The sequence below is a fragment of the Chenopodium album genome, chromosome 7, assembly GCF_948465745.1.
Source record: "Chenopodium album chromosome 7, dcCheAlbu1.1, whole genome shotgun sequence".
NCBI lineage: Eukaryota > Viridiplantae > Streptophyta > Magnoliopsida > Caryophyllales > Amaranthaceae > Chenopodium > Chenopodium album.
Window position 1 is genome coordinate 21,267,549 of NC_137840.1, and position 22,800 is coordinate 21,290,348.

The following is a 22,800-nucleotide window of genomic DNA, read 5'->3' on the forward strand; positions in this document are numbered from 1 at the left end:
TAGACCTTTGGACCCTCCACATGATCATTGTGTCGTAGGTAAAATCAGGTTTGGGCCCAGTTTAGTATTTTGGCCATAACTTCCTCATTATTCATCCGAATTTGGCTTATAATATAATCGTTGGAAAGGTCTTTTTAAGCCCCATACAAATACACTATTATTGGACCCTTATCATGGACCAAACTAAATTGGAATGCACGTTTTTCATAAATAAGATAAGAAAAGAAATATTTTTCAAAAACAGAAAGAAGAGATATTTTAATATAAATATCCTCATCACTAGACTTTTCATACTTTCGCTTTGTTCGATAATCAAATGACATGAAAGGTATTCATCACTGGGTTTAGTTTTGGGGAGACACAAATGGGTGTCTACAATTACTGTATTTAGATAATATCATATATTGTTCATGACCAATTATAAAATATCATATATTTTAATTTAGGTATGAGATAGAATCAAATCTTATTTTAATTATGGAAGATAAATCATATTTATTTTCCATGATTATCCTAACTAATTTAGGAGATTCTATCCTAATTACTTGGCAATCCCATATTTTAAATCAATTAATATCCTAAAATATTTATGGGATAATCACATTATTTAATCAATTATTATCCAAAAAGAATATTTTGCTCCATAATTATCCAATCTTAACAAAATTAACAACTTTAATTTTGTCAAATATCTTTTCAAAATCAAAACTTTTCTTTATAAATTTTTAATTTTGAAATCTAATTTTTTATTAAAATAAAATAATAATAAAAATATTTTTTTTTTAAACATGCGTCAGCCACCGTGGTGTGCCCAGCCGGAGCCGGCCACGGTGGTCGTACACCTTGCAGTGTATGTTGTCTTGCAGCGACGCAGGAACAGCAGCAGCACACGCATGGTGGTGCACTGCTGTGCTGCTCCTGTTCAACCTCCTGCCTAGCCCGCCCTCCCTCCTGGACCACCACCGGTGCGGCTGTCGTCGTGGCTGCGCCACCCAGCTGCGGCTGCCGCACCTAAAAACCCTTTTTTCATTTGAATTTTAATTAAAACAAAACATTTTATTAAAATTAAATTAATGTGGTCCTTTTAATTGTAAAATTAAAACATATTCAATTTCAAAATTAGGGTTCTTCATGAATTTAATCCCCAATTCAATTTAACTTTTAAATTAAATAATTTTATCATAAAAAATTCATAATTTAACATGAAATCAAATAAATTAAATTCTTTAAACACATAACTATCGAATTAAATCGAAAACAAAACACAAATTTCACAAATTAGGGTTTATGATTTCGAAATTTTTGAAAAATAGGGTGGGGCGGTTCGAATTTTTCGAATTAAATTAAGGCTAATTTGGAGCAAATTAAACAACTTTTAATGATTCTATATTGTTAAATCACATTTAATATAATAATTGACCCATAATTAAATTATTCACCCTCCTAATTGAATTAAAATTGTGGGATTATCAAAGAATTAATACTCAATATATGTAATTGCAAGAGGATAACTGATACCACTGTAGGAGATTATAGATACTAAATTGTGGAATAGACATGAATCATATTCATAAATCACCTAAACCAAGGATCTCATGCATAACACATAAAGAAGTAAGAATTATTGATCGCGGGTTAGATAGGTCGTTAAGCTACTACTCCAACCAAATTAATCATTTATAATACCTAAACCTATACAAAACTAGTTAGTGGAAAATAAAGGGTCGAACCACTAGGGAAGCACGCTAATTCAACATCAAATATCACTAATGCAAGAGTGAAAAGGGGATTGTTTTTGTTGGTTTTGTTGAGTAGAACACTAAAACTACAAGTAAGCAAGAAAATGATGATTAAAATCAATAGAAAATGATGCTAGGGATACGGGGGTGTCCAATATGATTAGAAAGAGGAGAATAATGGTGATTATCATGAAACATATGCCAAAGAACACAAGATTCTACCTAAATAATTCATTCTCATGCAATAGTCTAGGCAAATCAATGAAAGAGGTCTACACTAATAAGGATCATTCTCATGCATCCTATTAGTTACAATCAAATAAAGAGAATAAAGAAGCACAATCCATAAAAACTCCACTTTAATACCTCATTCTCATGCAATCATTAAAATAGAGGTGATCCTAATCTAGTTCAAATCACTTTCATGCATTTAAACTAGAAAACATCAAATAGAGTGCAACAATACTCCCAAGCTAATAAAAATCATGTCTTTCATCAATATATGGCATAAGGTCAATCCAATTATCATCATTCATCCAATATCAAATCATATCTTCCACCCCCTTCTCCTAGCTAAAAGTTTAGCCTAGAGAAGGGAGATTAAACAGAATATCAAAACTAGAAATAATCTCAAGAAACTCAAAACAAAACATGATTAAAATCAATGAAATCAATAACAACTAAATAAGCTAATAAGATTGACAAGAATAAGTAACAATAAAACAAATAAATAATACTAAAGGAAAGGAGAAGAGATTACTAAAGAAAGGATTAAAGAAAGATGAAAACTTGGATACTTGCTTGATTGATGGAAGATTAAAACTTGAGCAAAGTTGAATACAATAAAGGATGCTTGAATAATAATCTATTTTCTCTCTCTAGATTAGGCTAATGTTCTATGGAATTAGTCTTAAGTGTCCTCTATTACAAAGAGTCTCGTCTATATATATGTGGCTCCCCCCAAAACAAAGAGACTTGGACAGCAAGGCGCAAATAAATCAGAAACCCAGTCGTGCGCGCCCGCACACGATAAATGCGCGCTCGCGCAGTAGGTGTGTGCGCCCTCTCAGCGTAGTGCGCGGCCACAACTTTGAGGGCATGGAAAAATAAGCGCGCCCGCGCATCAGGTTGCGCGCCCGCATAGAAGCCGCACAGCAAGTTGCGCAAACCTCTGGTTAGGCTCTGTTTCTTCAGTCTGGCTGCGCGGGTTCTGACAGGGCTGCGCGCCCGCACAGCAGCCCGCGCACAACAGTTAGCTTGGCTTCTTGATATCCTCTTTCTTTCGGCACATAATACCTACAAAACAAAAGCATGGAAATCAAAATAAAAACAAAGCGAGAAGATTAAGAAAAGTGAAGATAAAGGAGAAAAGAAAGGAGGAAGCAAAACTAAGTAAAAATGCTTAGAAAAAGGGCCAAACAAGTGCAAATGAGGGGAGAATCCTTAGAGAAAAAGGATAAAAGAGTGGCATAAATGCCACTCATCAATTATACCTTTGAAGCATGATTCCACAAGTGATCGTGCATGAATAATAAGGAGAACAAGAACCCCACATGTGATTCCTCTACTAAGTCCACGGGCACGGATTAAACCTCCACTAATGCTAGTTAGTTGTGATCGAACACTTCAATCAACCTTATACGAAGATTTGATCCACAAGCACACCACAACACCACCCACGCGCCACCACACGCGCTACCACATGAGGGGGGCCGTACGGACAGGGAGAAGAGAGAGAGCCGAGTGGAGAGAGAGAGAGTTAGTGTAACACCCCCAAATCTCCCTCTATGGAAATACCAGCATTATACGTATAATTACACCGTAGAGATAGACTTGGGCGTGTTACCGCCGTGTGATTACGCAAGGCTACTCAAACTTACTAAAATAAACCAATACTTTGCAGTAGAAACTTCAATACTCTTCTTTATTAATAATAAACCATAAATAGTAACATTGTAATGAGTACTTAAAATAAAGACAAGACCACAATTCCTAAACTAGGTGAAGCAAATTCCAGGACTCCCATATGCTCATTCATGACTCCACCTAAAAATAGTCAACACTTCTTACCATTACGGTAAACAGGGTGAACCAAAACAAATAAGAAATACGGATTAGCAAAATATGCTAAGTACGATGAGTGAAAAATAATGTAAACCCAATTAATTCGCAAACATGCTTTTAAACCAATTCCAATAAATAATCCAATTATTCCAAAACTCATGATTCAAAACCAATTCCAATGATTCAACATTCAAAATAATTGATAAACCAATTCCTTTAAAATCCAATTCCTTTTTGAACCAATTTCTTTAGATCCAATTCCTCACCCAAGTGTGAACACCCCCGAAGCTAGTCTTCTTATATTACAAGGCCATTCTTGAAGAAAGACCCGGTCATACAAAGTCCAAGGCCTTGTCAATAAACCAACTCCGCATAGTGGGATTACTAACATGCTTATAAAGCATTAATAATAATAATTCAATGGTTCAATAAATCCTTTTAATATCCAATAGTTCCAATATAATTCAAAATCTTATTTAATTAATTCCACATGCTTTCAAAATCAAACCTTGTAAATAAATACTTGAGAATAAAATCTCATATTAATAACTTTTCAAAATCAACAACTCTTCCTTGAAAAAACCGTTATTTAATTCAACAAACCTTTTAAAATTAATTTCTTTATTTAAACACGATAAGTAATCCAAACCATTCAAAACATGATTTAAAATCAATCATTTCAAATACTTTTATCAAAATTAATACCTTCAAACATAATTTATTTCAAAATCATAATTCAAATTAATTTAATTCAATCACCAATCAAATCATATAAAACATGTTATTCAAACCAATCACTTTTGAAAATATCTAGCCACCTAAACATACTTTGATCCTTGCTAGAAAAACCACACAAAAAGAACCTCAAGAACCTTGATTCCGAATATCAATCAACACTTCGCACTTTCAAAGGTTCAATCACGAATACACCTTGCAAATAACATAACCATGAGGTTATCACAACATAAACTCAAATTTAATGTGCATGGACTATAAAACTCTTTTAAAATAATACTTTTATATAAAATTATAGCTTTGAAATAGGTATTTGTATTTTATAAAACTAACCATGAAGAAGTTAAAGGAATAGGTTTAAAGATAATTGAATTTTTGTTGGAAAGAATAGGCAGAACTTGCAGAGGCTATAACTCCTTTTATATAACTCCGAATTGGGTGATTCTTGAGCCTAATCTCAAGGAATTTTCAAGAGTAACTATCTTCTGTGAAATGTTATACCCCAAAAACTGACCAGAAGTGCCTGAAAATTGGCTTCAAAAATAAATAGGATGATTTGTGTAAAAAGAGGAGAAGAAAAGTAGAGAATTGATGTGAAGAATGTGAGAGGTATGGAGGGGTATTTATAGGCTAGCTCATGCAAGAATTATGGCAAGAGAACATGGAAAGAATTATGACAAGTAGAGTTTATGGGATTACTTGGAGAAGTAAGTAAAAGAATTAAGGAATGTTTTAATATTAAGATGATTGTGTATAATTGAATATGGAAGGTATGTATGTCATGAAAAATAATAAGGAAATTAAAATTACTTGGGGAATAATTAAGAAGAATGAATGGCAAGAAAATATGATGATTAGATATTAAAAATATGGAGAATTAGAATTAAGGAAAATAAGAGATTTTAGGAGATAATTAAAAATATAATTTTACCAATTAAATTCCCCCAAAATAATTCAATAGGGCCGAAAATATTGAGCTTACCATAGCTCAAGTTTTCGGACTCCTATAAATATATTAAGGAAGATTTTTCTCGTTTTTTAAGGAATAAAAAAATTGTATAAATAATATAGAATAATTAATTAATTATTTACCAATTATTTACCAATAAATAAACAAGAAAAATCAGATTTTCCATTCATGGAAAATCCCGAAAATCCTAGCTTGTTATTAGGTAATTTCGGCCATAATAATTAATTGATTAATTAAAAGATTATTTTGTTTTAATTAAAATATCCGAAATATGTAAATAATTAGGTTTTTCAAATAGGATAAATGGATAATGAAGCTTATCCAAAATAATGATTAGTTTTCAAAATACTTTTGGCGCCAAAATGCAAATATTATTTTGGCTCCAAATAATAAATTTACTAAAATACCCTTTTTATAAAATACTTCTTAATTAATTAGAAAATATGTATGAAAGTGCGGGGTATTACAATTAGGGTTTTGGGAAGATTGGTTGCTTCTGCGACAATTCACTGTATGTCAATTGTTGTGTCATGCAACCCTAGGCATGATTTATATTCATAGATCATATCTAGAAATAAAACCATGTCAAGTCCTCCACCCATTAGACTCTTCTAACTATCCAAGCCCAACTATCAACATGGTCGTATGTCATAAACTCATGAGGCCCCAATAATGGGTCTCTAACATGTTTAACCCAATACTCTTATGTGTGACCTTGTAGGATCCACTCTATAAGGCTTTGGGCCATTTAGCTAGTCCAAAGATCAATTGTCATATGTAGCACCAAACATTGACGACCCTATAGAATGAATTAATTATCTCCATAACCGTGATCCTTGATATATCTACTAATTGCACTTATCGAAGACATAACTCCTTCATTGATGACTAGACTTAGTTTGATGACTTAAACGCCTAGGATTAGTCAATTAACAAATAAACGGTTGAGATTTAATCTCTTATTGTAATCGACCATAGTCGTCTGTAGTCTACCGTAGTCGACGGCTATGGTAGAAGCATCGTAGTGATAGTACCAATCATCATCTATATATCAAGGTATACAATTTAAAATGGAGGTGTAACCATATCCGCATGAAAAACCAACAAAGTGGTTTAATAAGTGAGGGGGCAACAAACCATCAGTACTTAGAGATCAGAAATAGAACTTGAGGCTACAAGAAGTTGGATCTCTGGATCAAAAAGCCATGATAATCATGTTATTATGGAGTATCTATTGCCTCTTGCTATACGTTGCGTGGTTGGCCTAAATCATTGTCTGCTTCACTTATTCAGTTGAGCACCTTTTTTATAGAGTTATGTTCTAAGGCTTTGAAGATTGATGAGTTAGAGAAACTCGAAAAACAAATTGGTGTTACCCTTTGTGCGCTAGAAATAATTTTTCCTCCTTCATTTTTTGTGATCATGCTACACTTACCCATTCACCTTACAAGTGAAGCTTTGATTGCAGGACCAGTTCATTATCGTTGGATGTATCCCATTGAAAGGTAGATAAATTTAATTTTATTTTTATTTTGTTTTTATAGTAATAATAATAATGAATAAGTATGTAACTTTTACTTTTTTTGTTAGGTATCTTGGAAAATTAAAAGGGTATTATGCAATAAAGGTCACCCTGAAGGATCAATAGAAGAAGGGTATCTTTTAGAGGAATACTTGATATTTTGTTCAAGATATATGGAGGATATAGAGACAAGATTTAACAAACAAGATAGAATTTATGATTATCGTGAAATTTTTCCAACTGATATTCTACCTATATTTGAGACAAGAGGTAGAGCATTTGGGAAGGGATGTCCTCGTTTACTTATTACAAAGGAATGAGAAGAAGTTCACTTCTATGTGCTGAATAGACGAAGTACAACCATTTATTGAGTAAGTTTTATATATTTTAGCAAGTATAAAGTTTACTTTTATAAAAAATAAATAACTTTGCTAATTATCTATCACATTGAGTATACTCCCAATGCTACAAGTAACAAGAGGATGATTTCTTCTCATAAAAGAAATTTCATAAAATGGTTTAGATATCAAGTGAGTGTTTATTTATTTCTTATATTTTTCATAATTTGAAAATATATCTTTTCTTATATCATAAAATGGTGTAGAGATCACAGTGATTAATCTAGTTGCTGAAAAGTAGGTCGTAATTTATTTTTGTATGATGTATATGACTCAACAATTATGACAAGGGTTCCCTTAACTTATTGATAAGACAAGAGTTTATATTTTTTTTGTTAGGTATCTTGGAAAATTAAAAGGGTATTATGCAATAAAGGTCACCCTGAAGGATCAATAGAAGAAGGGTATCTTTTAGAGGAATACTTGATATTTTGTTCAAGATATATGGAGGATATAGAGACAAGATTTAACAAACAAGATAGAATTTATGATTATCGTGAAATTTTTCCAACTGATATTCTACCTATATTTGAGACAAGAGGTAGAGCATTTGGGAAGGGATGTCCTCGTTTACTTATTACAAAGGAATGAGAAGAAGTTCACTTCTATGTGCTGAATAGACGAAGTACAACCATTTATTGAGTAAGTTTTATATATTTTAGCAAGTATAAAGTTTACTTTTATAAAAAATAAATAACTTTGCTAATTATCTATCACATTGAGTATACTCCCAATGCTACAAGTAACAAGAGGATGATTTCTTCTCATAAAAGAAATTTCATAAAATGGTTTAGATATCAAGTGAGTGTTTATTTATTTCTTATATTTTTCATAATTTGAAAATATATCTTTTCTTATATCATAAAATGGTGTAGAGATCACAGTGATTAATCTAGTTGCTGAAAAGTAGGTCGTAATTTATTTTTGTATGATGTATATGACTCAACAATTATGACAAGGGTTCCCTTAACTTATTGATAAGACAAGAGTTTATATTTCCTATCATTTTTGCTTATTTATCAGTATGTCATTTGCCTCATAGTGCTAATGCAATACTTTTTTTAAATTGAAATGAAATTTAGCTTTCAAGCCCATAGAAATAAAGCTACTTGTACGGCCTTTATAATACAACTTCGTCCTAGCAGTTTCGTCCTAGATGTATAACTTCATAAGTTCACGAGTCTAATGGGAAACCCACTGTCCATTGTAATTTATGCCTCATTAATTACTTCAGCTACTTTTAGTGCTAAGCTACCAATAGTTCATTCCTAGTGTAGTGTGAATTGTTTGATGATTAAGTGCTCATGATAAAGTTTTTTATATATGCATTGACCGACTTACTGCTCTATTATCTTAGTAGGCATGCATCAGATTCAATGGAGATTCATGATTAACAATTATTCCCTTGCTTCTTAGTAGATGAAATGGACCATGATATTAGTGCACACTATGGTGAAAAGATTGCCATGAGTACATTCATTGAATTAGTGCACACTATGGTGAAAAGATTGCCATGATTATTAAATATAAAAATGATTATTGATTTAAATAATATTTCATGCAAACATAATTGACAAGTAACTCCATCCTAAGACATTATGGTTAAATATTTGATTTAATATCATTTTATGATAATCTTCTAAGTTATACTATTTTATTAATCTTATAGGTGACAATTTTGTCAAAGAATAACCATTCAAGTGCTACTACTAACTTAAGAGCATTAGTACATGGTCCAATTTGTGTAGTGATTTCAATAAATGGCTATATGGCTAATGGATTTATGTTCCGTACAAAGTATAGTGAAAGGGAAGAGAAACACAAAATAGTGGGATCGTTGTGAATGAAGAAAGTGGATCATCAACCCTCGATTATTACGGTCACTTACAAGAAATCATAGAAGTTCAATACCTTGGAGGAAATCGTGTCACTTTGTTTAAGTGTGATTGGTGGGATGTGCATGTTCATGGTCAAGGGATCAATACCGATTGTTTTGACTTCATAAGCGTTAATACATCAAAAGTTAACGATCCTTACATTTTAGCTACACAAGCTCACCAAGTATTTTATGTCAATGATGTTTTGAACCCAAATGAAAGGTTATAGTAAAGACCACACCAAGAAACTCGTATGATGTTCTAGAGTTCAATAATCATGATGAAACTAATTATATGGATACTATAGATCAATGACCCTTTATTATTATCATTTTTAAAACATTTTTTTTAATATGATTATAAAACTACTGTCGTCTAACAAAAGGTTCCTAGCTATTTTATATGTGATGTTATTTTTTATATATTATAAATTGAGAGGAGTCCATCAATTATTCCAAGTAATTACAGAATGGAATTTGCCATAATTGATTGTCTCAATAAAACTAATCTTTTCAATGAGTAGAATAATGAATAATAGAAATATTATTATTGTCGTAATAAGTTTATATGAGTAGTAATTTATAGAATTTTTCACATATTTCTTATTGTATGTGCTAGTAGCTATGGAGTAGTTGATAGTCTTGCCTTATTTTTCTACTCGTAATATTTATTTTAAACCTATTTATGATTTTTTATGTTGTACGTTGTAGATTAGTAAAATTGTTACACATCATAACTACCAAATAAAGTTATTACTCCATACTATCTTTATAAAGGGTTGAGATTCGGTAAGAAGTACACTTATTTTGAGAAGGTGAGAAGTAGAGATACATTATAAATGCATTAGAGATACATCAAAATAGGTTATAGATACATCAAACATACATTATAATTATATTATCTATATATTATAAATACATAGATACATTTTAAATTCATTGTAGAAATACCAAAAGTATATTGTAAATACATTGAAAAATAAAATACATATGCAGAGATAGATACAGGGGAATAGTTTTGGGGATCGGACATGGATGACATTAGAAGTAGTGCCTGACTTGGTGTACCTCCTTATTTCACTTGTATATGTTAGATAGTTGACAATTGATTTGCACCAAAAAAAAATAAAAAAAAATAAAAAAAAAATTGACAATTGATACACGAAAATTGTGATATGAAGAAGAGCGTAATAATTGACTCTAACTCAAAAACCTTCGAACTCCATTGAATTGATTTAAATATCTGGATTCTTCTTCAATTCCTTGATGATCATAGCTTAATGAATTATCAAGCCGATTAATTAGAATAAAAATAATAACTAAAAGTTCTGAAATTATATAAGTTTACTTGAATAATAGTATTCCCCCCGTTTCATAATGTTAGTCCCATATGGAATCAATCACATAAAATAAGAAAAGAAATATATAAAAAAATCTAACATTAATGTACAACTTCATAATTAGTTTAACTTATTTAACTTTTTAATTTTTTATTAGGAAAGCACAAGTCATAATTGCATAATTTAAGGTAAAGATTTTCTTACTTAGAGTCATGTCCTCAATCCACAACTTATTAATTTGAAAAAAAATAAGTTATAAATGAAATATATTCAATATGGGTATATCTTTTTGAAACGCCCAAAACAGAATATGTGACTAACATTATGAAAAGGAGGGAGTATATTTATCCGATATAATTCTCAAATTTTTGCACATGAATTCTATGATATCTATAGTCTATACATAGAAATTTACTCCAAAAAAATTGAAAATTATTAAGCTAATTTAATCTTAACAATGGAGGGTGATAAAGATAAGATCATTAGAGAAAAAACTAACCAAAAGATAAGATCTATAGAGAGAAAACTAACCAAGTAATTGTTTCAAATTGGAATTATAAAGCTTAAAAGGTTTCCAAATTAAAGGCTCTTGTACAAGGCTTGCACAAGAAGAATAACCACTTAATTAATTATTTTTCTTTTCCTGCATCACTATACACACAATTCTGGTTTTTTTAAAGGCCACTTAAAAACTTTTAGAGACAACCATAATTTCTCTATTGCTATATATAAAAAAAAAAATTAGAGGCAACATAAAATTCATTATTGCTATAAATAACTTTTAGAGGCAACCAAAGTTTCACTAATGCTAAAAATGAACTTTTAGTTTAAATTCACTAATGCTAATCCATTGTTGCAAAAACTAACATTTAGAGACAATCATAGTTTAATTGATGCTAAATATATCTTTTAAAGGCTATGAAAAATTATTTACCTCAAAGTTTTGCCTCTATAGATAAATTTTCTTGTAGTGAATGGGTCTCGTGAGCTCCACTTGATACATGTTGGGGGTGGAAGTTTCTAATGGCCTTCACGGTGGGTTCAACACCATCTTTCATGAGAGCACTGACAGGCTCAAGTCGTATTCACCCAATAGGGAAGAAGAGTCGAACCACAGGGAAACAAGTCAATTTAATCCTAATTAAATAAAAGCAATCTAAATTATCTAGTAACCAAATTGTTGTAAAAGAGTAATTAAACTACTAGAGGTAAAAGTAAGAAGGGAATAAAAAGGGATGTAAATCAATAAAGGGAAAACCTAGGGCATAGGTTCACTAATAAACAATATTCCAAGGCAAATCATAATAAGCAATCATCAAGCATCAATTAATTAGGTTATAGAGGGCTTTCGCTACGTATTACAATCACATGGTTAATTTACCGGCATTAAATCTCATCTCTCGAATCTCGACTTAACCATTTATAAATTAATCCGCCTATTGAAACTAAGCCTAAACATCAATTCTCATCTCTAGAATCTCGAATTAATATTGCTAAACTCATACAATTAAATCTGGCCAAACCTAATTGCATAGCATTAAATCAATCAATAGGAAATTAATTAAGCATTGATAATCAACAATCACAAATTACCCCTTCATATTACTTATTAGATCCCCATTAACCCTAGAAATAAAACTACTCAAGCATAATTAAATCTAAACTAATCAAAACAATAAAACAAGACATGATGAAAGAATTAGAGAAAATAGTAGATAGGCGCCCTAGACCTACCCTTCTCGGCCGCATTGGCCGCCCTTTGAAAATGTTGGGCTATCCTATGTGGTATGTTTAGTTTTTCAGCGTTAGGTATCATATAGGAAGCCAACAATTCAATTTCATCCCTCCTAACGTTTGTCGGTTCATGCCTCCCAAAGATTGTGAGGTCGGCAAACCATTGCCAAAACTTTGGAACGGGATGTTGAATCCACGTCCCTTTAGCATGTTGGAGGTTAAGCAAACCCTCCCCGGTGAGTCTCTTGTAGACCACGGCAATGTGGTCTTAGAAGGGTTCAATAGGTTTGTCCGATTTAAGCTCAAACAATTTACCAATTCTTTTAAAGTTAATCGCACATAATTGTTTAGCAATCGGAATTGGACGTGAGTGATTAAAGCATTAGTTTTAATAACATTGAAGCTAGAAATAAATTCTAATGTCAATAATCATAGGTATCATAATGCATTTGTAAAAATCCACTCATTCCTATACCTTTAAACAATTTCTCTACAGGTTTATCAAGACCTAGCCTAGACAATGCAGGATGATGAACAAATCGAGTAGAGACTACCTGCCTTTGGATGAGGTTGAGCATCCTAGCTCGTTGTTTAGTTAAGGTGATAACAACTTCCTCCCATCCCGGTATTTGAAGCTCCGGGTCGACCATCGGTTGTTGTTGTGCCTAGAACTTTCACCCCTTTGTTGTCTAGATCTCTTTGAAGCCATTTGTATTGAAAAAGTTAAGAATTGAAGCTTTCTCTCTCTAAGGGTTTTGATAATTCTTGGGAGAAAGTGGTAGAAATTTAGTGGAGAATGTAGAGGAAGGATGAAGAATATGTGAAATTTTTTTAGTTTTGATGGATAAATTTGAGGAGATCTTGAAAAGAAAGTGAGTTTGGAGGTTTGAAAATGGAGGTTTTAGAGAGAGAAAGTGTGAATGAAGAAGAAGAAGTAAGAAAGAAAAAGAAAAGAAAGAGGGAGAAATAAGCTTTAAGACGGCCAGGAAATAGGCGCGCCCGATCGGGCGAATATAGGTCCTGCTGAAATGTGAAATGCGCGCCCGATCGGGAGACCACCGCCCGATTGGGCGCGAACTTGAACCTTAAAATCGCCATTTTGCTCGCCCGATCAGGCGAGCTTCGCCCAACATTTCTATCTATGTCACTCGATTTCTCCAAATTTCCGCCCGATCGGGCGAAATTTCCCTTGATTTTCTTCCTTCTTTGCGCGCCCGATCAGGCGTGCCTTGCCCAATCGGGCAAATTAAAGCTCCGATAAAAACCATATTTCATGCCCGATCGGGACTCCTTGCCCGATCGGGCATGTTTTGCTTGATTTCTGACCCCTAGGTGCGCGCTCGATCAGACGAGCCTCGCCCGATCGGGCCCGTACCCAATCAGAAGCTTCCTTTTTCTTCAAACTTTTTCTCTTGAAAATCCTTACTTTATGATTTAATACCTTTACAAAAACACTTATGAAAGGTAAAATTTCACTCTCCTCACCTCTCTAAAAAAAATAAAAATAAAATAAAGGAAAAACTAGTCTAGAAAGCAAGAAATACGGGTTGTCTCCCGCAAAGCGCTAGTTTATCTAGGTCCCGCGCGACCCTCTTACCACATTGAAGCTCAAAATGAATTGGAACCGCTTAGGTGAAGTAGTTCAACTGCACCAATCGTAGCCCCCTCATGATAAAGCTTGAGTCTTTGGCCATTAACCTTGAACTCGTTACCATGTTCATCGAAAACCTCCACAGAACCGAAACTATTATCCCTTTTGACAGTAAAAGGACCCGACCACCTTGACTTCAACTTTCCTGGGAAAAGTTTAAGTCTGGAGTTGAACAACAACACTTTATCACCTTCTTTGAATTCTCTCGGAAGGATCATCTTGTCGTGTCATCTCTTTGTCTTCTCCTTGTAGACACGAGCACTATCATAGGTCGTCAACCTAAACTCATCAAGTTGGTTAAGTTGAAGTAACCTCTTTTCTCCCGCTAATTTGGCGTCCCAATTGAGCTCCTTAATAGCCCAATATGCCTTGTATTCTAATTCGACCGGGAGATAACATGCTTTACCGTACACGAGCCTATATGAAGTAGTACCTATTGGGGTCTTAAACGCAGTTCTGTACACCCAAAGGGTGTCATCCAACCTATCCCTCCAATCTTTCCTTGACTTTGCCACCACCTTCTCTAGAATGGCCTTGATCTCACGGTTGAAAACTTCAACTTAGCCACTAGTTTGGGGATGGTAGGCTAAACCTATCCTATGGTAGACACCATACTTTTTAAGGAGGGTGTCTAACTTCCGCTCATGAAAGTGAGATCCTCTGTCATTGATTATAGCTTTAGGAACGCCAAATATTGGAAATATGGTCTTCTTAAAAAGTCTGTGGACCACCTTGGCATCATTAGTAGGAGTAGCAATGGCCTCAACCCTCTTGGATACATAGTCGACGACGACAAGTATATAGTGGTTCCCTTTTGAAGAAGGGAGCGGTCCCATGTAATCAACACCCCAAACATCAAAAATTTCAACTTTCGAAATTCCAGTTTGAGGCATCTCATGCCGCCGCGAGATGTTGCCAGTCCTCTGGCAAGAGTCACAAGCCTGCATAAAAGTGTTAGCATTTTTAAACATTGTAGGCCAATAGAAACCTGACTCATTAATCTTGGCCACCGTTTTAGTGGGGTCATGATGTCCTCCATATGGTGAGGTGTGGCAACTAGTAAGCACACCGTGGACTTCCCATTCGGGAACACACCTACGAAATAATCCATCAGCACACTCACGAAATAAAAAAGGATCATCCCAAAAATAATGTTTAACATCAAAAAGGAATTTCTTTTTTTGTTGGTAGGACAAGTCAGGAGGTAGAGTACCACCCACTAAATAATTGGCAAAGTCAGCATACCATGGGTGTTGCTCTACAAGTGCATACATGTTGTCATCAAGGAAAAAATCATCTATAGGAAAAGAATCCTTACCCTCATCATACCTGATACGTGACAAGTGGTCTGCCACTACATTCTCTGCTCCCTTTTTATCTTTTATTTCAATATTGAAATCTTGGAGCAAAAGAACCCAACGGAGTAGCCTTAGCTTTGATTCCGCCTTAGCTATCAAGTACTTCAACGCTGCACGGTCAGTAAAAACAATGACTTTATAACCAACAAGATATGATCTAAATTTTTCTAAAGCATATATAACAGCAAGTAACTCCTTCTCCGTAGTGGCATAGTTGACTTGGGCTTCATCCAAAGTTTTGCTTGCATAATAAATAGCATACAAAACTTTGCCCTTTCTTTGTCCGAGCACGGCTCCTAGTGCAAAGTCACTTGCATCGCACATGATCTCGAAAGGGAGATTCCAATCGGGAGCACATATGATGGGTGTCGATATCAAAGCCTGATTAATCCTGTTAAAAGCCTCAAGACACTCGTCAGTAAAAATAAAAGGGGCATCCTTGAGTAAAAGCTGAGTCAGTGGTTAAGCAATTTTAGAAAAATCTTTGATAAAGCGACGATAAAACCCCGCATGACCCAAGAAACTTCTAACTCCCTTAACATTAACTGGGGGAGGTAATTGCTCAATCACTGAAATCTTAGTTTTATCTACTTGTATGCCCTTGTCAGATACAATGTGACCTAGAACTACTCCCTCTGTCACCATAAAGTGACATTTCTCCCAGTTTAGTACCAAATTGCATTCTTCACATCGTTTCAAAATTTTAGTGAGATTTATTAGACATGAATCAAATGAAGAACCATACACGCTAAAATCATCTAAAATACTTTTATAATAGACTCTATGAAATCAGAAAAGATGCTCATCATACAACGTTGAAAGGTAGCGGTGGCATTACACAAACCAAAGGGCATCCTACGATATGACAAAGTACCATAAGGGCATGTAAAGGTTGTCTTTTCCTGATCTTCAGGGTAAATTGGAATTTGGAAAAATCCCGAATACCCATCCAAATAGCAAAAGAACTTATGGTTAGCTAACCTCTCAAGCATTTGATCTATAAAGGGGGTGGGGGAAGTGGTCCTTTTTAGTGGAGATATTTAGTCTACGATAATCAATGCACATATGCCACCCTGTTACATTTCTATTGGGAATTAATTCATTTTTCTCATTAGTGATCACAGTCATCCCACGTTTTTTAGGCACTACCTGCACAGGACTTACCCACTTGAAGTCAGAAATAGGATAGATAATACCTGCATCAAGTAATTTCATAACCTCTTTCTTGACTACTTCCTGCATGTTAGGATTCAATCTTCTTTGGAGTTGAATGCAGGGCTTATAGTTATCCTCTAAATGTATCCTGTGTATACAAAAATCAGGGCTAATACCCTTGAGATCATCAATACTGTACCCAATTGCTTTCTTATGGGTTTGAAGAACCCCTAGAAGTTGGGAAGTTTGTAGGTCATTAAGTGTAGTACTGATGATCGCGGGGTATAGTTCCTGTTCATCCAGAAAAATATATTTTAAATGAGAAGGGAGAGGTTTTAGTTCAGATTTCTTGACCTCTGCAGGTTTCGATTCCTGAACTAAATTTACTACCTTCAATGTCTCTTTGGGGTCTAACTCTTTTAAGGAAAGATCTCTTTCAATATCCTGTACTTCATTACCCCAGACGCTTGTATTATCTGCAGATAAATTCCCACAAAGAATTTCCTCTAGGGGATCCCTTGCAAGAACCTGTGGCAAGCTATCATCACAAATATCATCCATTATATCAATTACATCAATATAACAACAATTTTCCTCTAGCATAGGCCCTTTCAAAACTTTCCCTAAATTAAAAGTAACATTATCATCACCAACAAAAAGGGTTAGTTTACTATTTTTCACATCAATAATGGCTCCTGCAGTATGAAGGAAAGGCTTACCTAATATAATGGGTATTTGTGTATCCTCTGCCATGTCTAAAACAACGAAATCAACACGAATAAAAAATTTACCAACTCTGACAGGGACATGATATGCCATTTGCAAAGTTATATTACTAACTTTTAATTATGCCATATTAAGTTTAGCACAGACAAACGATGGCATAACACTGACACTGGCACCCAAATCACACAAAGCTTTATCAATAAAAATATTCCCTATATGACAAGGGATAGAAAAACTACCAGGATCCTTTAATTTAAGAGGGGATTTATTTTGCAATAAGGCACTACACTCCTCTGTAAAGGCTATAGTTTCTACCTCATTAAAGGCCCTTTTCCTAGTCAGAATGTCTTTCATAAATTAAGCATATGCAGGAACCTGAGTGATTAAATCAGTGAAAGGAACTGTTACCTGCAAGTTTTTCACAACCTCTAAGAACTTACCGAATTGTTTATCAAACTTACTCTTCAATTGTCTATTAGGGAACGGTAGTTTGATAACCGGGCTCTGAACATCTCCTCCTTTATCCTGAGATTTACCCTGCAAAGAAACATTAGAAGGGTTAGTATCTGTTTGTAGCCCTGCACTGTTAGCAGGATTAGCGTTTGGTATAGAGGAATCTAGATCAGGAACTGGTCCATCTTCCTTTAGCATAGGAGTTCCATCATAATGTGAACCACTCCTTAGAGTGATTGCATTGACATGATCTGTGGGATGGATTGGTTGTGATGGTAGAGCTCCCTGTTGACGGGTTTGTAGGGTAAATGAAAGTTGTGCAATTTGATTATCCATGATTTTATTATGGGCTAAAATAAAATAAATTTGCGCATCCCTACTCTCCATATGCTTTTGCATGTTAGTAAGCATTACTCTAATTTATGTCATAGCAGGGTCAGAAGATGATAACGATTGTGCTTGGCTTTTGTGGCCAGAATTTGGATGGTAATATTTCTGCTGTGGTGGAGGTTGCTGTTGTGGTTGTTGTGGAGGTGGAGGGTTTTGTACATTGGTACTTGGTACAAAAGATATGGATGGTTCCGGTAACCAGGATTATAAGAGTTGGAATATGGGTTATTCTGCCTATAGGTTTGGAAGGCATTAACTTGTTCCATGAAACTCCTACAATCTTGCTCCCAATGCCCTACAATTCCACAATTTTCACAAAAAGCTTCATTGTTAGCAACATCAGAAACATTAGCTATAGAGTTAGGAGTAGTAGTGAGATTATCTAATTTTTGACAAATAAATGTTAATTGAGCTTGCAAAAAGGATACGGAATTGACATTATGCTTTCCTTTATTTGAAAACCCTCTCGGATTCCCGTATTGGGAATTATGTACTGCCATATCTTCAATAACTTGTCCGGCATCGTCCACATTTAAATTCATGAATCTCCCACTAGTTGTAGAATCTAGAACTGATCTAGATGAATTTCCAAGTCCATTGTAGAAAGCTTGGATCAATTGCCATTGTGCTAGATTGTGGTGGGGGCATTCTCTCTGTAGATCCTTTAACCTCTCCCAAGCCTCATATAAAGTTTCATCGGCCTCTTGAGCGAAGTTCTGAATAGCACTCCTTAGTACAACTGTTCTCTCTGCAGGGTAATATTTATTATAGAAATTCAAGGCAAGAGTTTCCCAGTCAGTAATACCAAGTGCAGTTCTATTCAAACCATTAAACCATAATTTAGCCTTGCCACATAATGAAAAAGGAAAAAGAATCTCCCTGATTTGGTCCTGCGTGACCCCGGCTTGTCTAATGGTGTTACAATATTGGCAGAAATCTGCAATGTGAAGATTAGGATCTTCATCCTTAGCTCCACTAAATTGCTTCCTCTCTATCATAGTGATAAATTGGGGCTTGATTTCAAATTGAACTCCATCAAGAGCCGGAGTGGGAGTAAAGTGCGGAAAATCTGTGAGCTTCGGCTGCGAGTAGTCACTGAGCTTCTTTTGGGCCGTCATCTCTGATTCTGAATCAAAAGGAATTTTTGTGTCGATAGAATTAGAGGGAGGGTCTCTTCGATTGTTGTCTTCCTCAAAACCCGCCAGAATTTGTCTATAAAGGTTCCTTTGCCTATGAAACGAGCGCTCGATCTCAGGATAGAATGGAATATAACCTGATCTGGAACACCTGGGCATAAACAAGGAACTAAAAGACAAAAATTAGAATTGCCTCAAAGAACTAACGTTCTCAAAGACAAGAGGGGATAATCTAGACTACAAAAATAATCAGAAAATAAAAAAAAAATCGTTTCCCCGGCAACGGCGCCAATTTTTGACAGGTTTAAGTCGTATTCACCTAATCAAAAATAAAACCTAAATCCACTAACTATGTAGATAGGGAAGAAGGGTCAAACCACATGGAAACAAGTCAATTTATTCCTAATTAAATAAAAGCAATCTAAATTATCTAGTAACCAAATTGTTGTAAAAGAGTAATTAAACTACTAGAGGTAAAAGTAGGAAGGGAATAAAAAGGGATGTAAATCAATAAAGGGAAAACCTAGGGCATAGTTTTAAAAATAAACAATATTCCAGGGCAAATCATAATAAGAAATCATCAAGGATCAATTAATCAGATTATAAAGGGCTTTCGCTACGTATTACAATCACATAGTTAATTTACCGGCATTAAATCTCATCTCTCGAATCTAGACTTAACCATTTATAAATTAGTCCGCCTATTGAAACTAAGCCTAAACATCAATTCTCATCTCTCGAATCTAGAATTAATATTGCTAAACTTATACAAATAAATCTGGCCAAACCTAATTGCATAGCATTAAATCAATCAATAGGAAATTAATCAAGCATTGATAATCAACAATCACAAATTACCCCTTCATATTACTTATTAGATCCCCATAAACCCTAAAAATAAAACTACTCAAGCATAATTAAATCTAAACTAATCAAATCAATAAAACAAGACATGATGAAAGAATTAGAGGAAATAACTGAAATTAAAAGAGAAGAAATTGTTACCAAAAGAAATCTGGATTAAGGAATGGAATTAAGAACAAAGTTGAGAGAATTTAAGAGAGAGAAAATATTCTAAGTAGAGAGAGAAAGTATAAAAGAGAAGGTAATCAAAATTGCGTACAAAAATCGTACCTAAACATCCCTAAAACAAATCCTAATTAAAAACTAAGACTTCAGCTTCCAAAAACACGTGCCCGATCAGGTGAAGGGCCGCCCGATCGGGCCCGCCTTTTTTTCCTCGCTCTTCCTTGGCAGCCGCGCCCGATCGAGCTTACGCTCACCCGATCGGGCGCGCGTTCTTGTTGACGCTTCTTGTGCGCGCCCGCCCGATCGGGCCCGGCTTCTTCTTCGAGGCTTGGACTTCGATTGGGCTCGATTCTTCGGCCTAATCCGGATTTCCTTTTCGGGTCTTGAATACTCGATCCAAATGCCCTGGTATCATATACCGAGCCCATAATCACCGGCTCTAACCGGTCCTAGGCTTCAAAGACGGTCGTGTCCTCCTAATGCTCGTAGTTGCTTCATGAAAAAACTCGGAAAACGCTCCAAATGTGCAATTTCCTACAAAACTCAAGCAAAATTACAAAAACACTAGAAAACACAAATTAGTAATAAAAGTGGCTCTAAAGAGCCAAAAACACTACTAATTATGACCAAGGGACGGGGGTAAAACACTATATAAATTGGACATATCAAGCACGGCTTGAGAGCGCAATAGCTAAAACTTGGAGCATGCACTTCCTTACATCTTGAGCTTTCCCAATGCTATGAGCTTACTCCAAAAGCATCTTCCAACTTAAAAAAAAACCACCAATATCAAGACATGAACCTCGTACAATACCTACAACCACAAAAAGGAGAAAACACCAAAAAAAAAAAAAAAAAAACCATACAAAACACAAAACAAGAAAGAAAAAGGGAAAAAAAAGGAAAAATGCATAAAACTAAGCATTTATTAAGAAGAAAGCTATGAAAGGAAGGTAAAAACAACCTAAATACTCATCAAATGAGTGCCATAAATGGCACTCATCAAGGGCGGGTTCAATCTCTTTTAAGTTGGATTCGTACGACCATACCAAATATCAAGTCATGGTTCCAAGCCAATATGGAGTTAGCGATCTCCATGATCGTGAATGAGTGAAACTTTCACACTTGTAAATGGTTTACAAGTTCCTGAAACTTATTGTCGACTCTTTTATTTTTAGTTTATTTCTCTTTGGGCGCCACCATATTTAAAAACATGATTACAGTGGGGATCAAAGTTGAGTTTGAAAAATTACTTACACTGTAGGACTTACATTGGTACAAAATTTTAATGTACAATTCTCAATTTCAATTCCCGTCACACAAAAGTTGCATTTTATTTATAATAATGCCATCTTATGTATGTTCCCATTCATATCTAACCTCGATTACTACTTCCTCCTTTGAAATATCTCCTATTTGGAAGCCATCAATTTATCGGGTCGGGGGAAGTAGTAGTGGAGGAATGTTATGCATTAGTAAATACAAAACAATAATTAAAATATTCTAAAAACACATGGTAAAGAGAGAAAAGAGGAGATATATAGGAATAAAGAGGTGAGTAAGGGTCTGTTTTCTTATGTTGAAATTCAGTTCAGTTCAGTTTAGTTTAGTTCAGTTCAGTTCAGTTCAGCTCAACTCAGTTCAGTTCAGCTCAACTCAGTTTAGTTCAGCTCAACTCCTAATTTTCTTCTCTTATAAAATATTCAGTTTAGTTCAGTTAAGTTCAGTTAAGTTCAATTCAGCTCAGCTCAGTTCAGTTCATTTCAGTTCAGCTGAATTTAGTCAATGAGAACAGGCCTTAAGTGGACCCCACCTATTTTTTTGGTCATATTATCTCACGTGATGGAGGACATGTTAATTGTTCCACTAAAATCTTATATAATATCATTGAATCTTCAGCGGTAGTACCTATGCATAAATTAAATTAGTACAATTAAATGCGTATATAATATCACTATATGCATATATAGTATCATCGGGAATTAAATTCTTTAAAAAAAAAATTATCGTATGTTCAGTGGTATTAATGACCATTCAACGATTCAAGGGTATGCATTCGTTTGTACATATATGTAGCTACAACCCGTTGTTATACATTTCTACGAGGAAGTATAAATGTAGGGTTGTGAGACAAATGAAAATGTCTCACAACATAAAATAATGTAACAAATGTACAAGGAAGAGGGAGAAAGGAAGAGAGATATAGAGAGAGTGAAAAAAGGTTGGGATGGGGTCCACCTGAAAGGTAAAAAATGGTTCCACGTGCAAAAAAGACAAAAAAAGTATTGGGACCACAACTACTAAGAGTATATTTTGTACCACTGAGAATTTTTGTAAGTACCATTAAAATTGTATTGTATACCACTGAGAGTATATTTTGTACCAGTGAAGCTCCAATGGAATTAATTGACACCTTAATGGAACATTTGAACCGTTTTTGTAATACTACTGAGATTATATTTTGTACCACTGAGAGTATATTTTGTACCACTGAATTTATAATGACAAAATTTAAATCCCGTGT

At 34.4% G+C, this 22,800-nt stretch overlaps 1 non-coding gene across 1 annotated transcript; it reads left to right on the plus strand.

Annotated features, from left to right (window-relative positions):
• Positions 1 to 18,741: 18,741 nt before the first annotated feature.
• Positions 18,742 to 18,848, plus strand: LOC145641232 (small nucleolar RNA R71). Its single transcript, XR_014115291.1, has one exon. It is a non-coding gene; the product is annotated as a small nucleolar RNA R71 (small nucleolar RNA).
• The last annotated feature ends 3,952 nt before the right edge of the window (positions 18,849 to 22,800 follow it).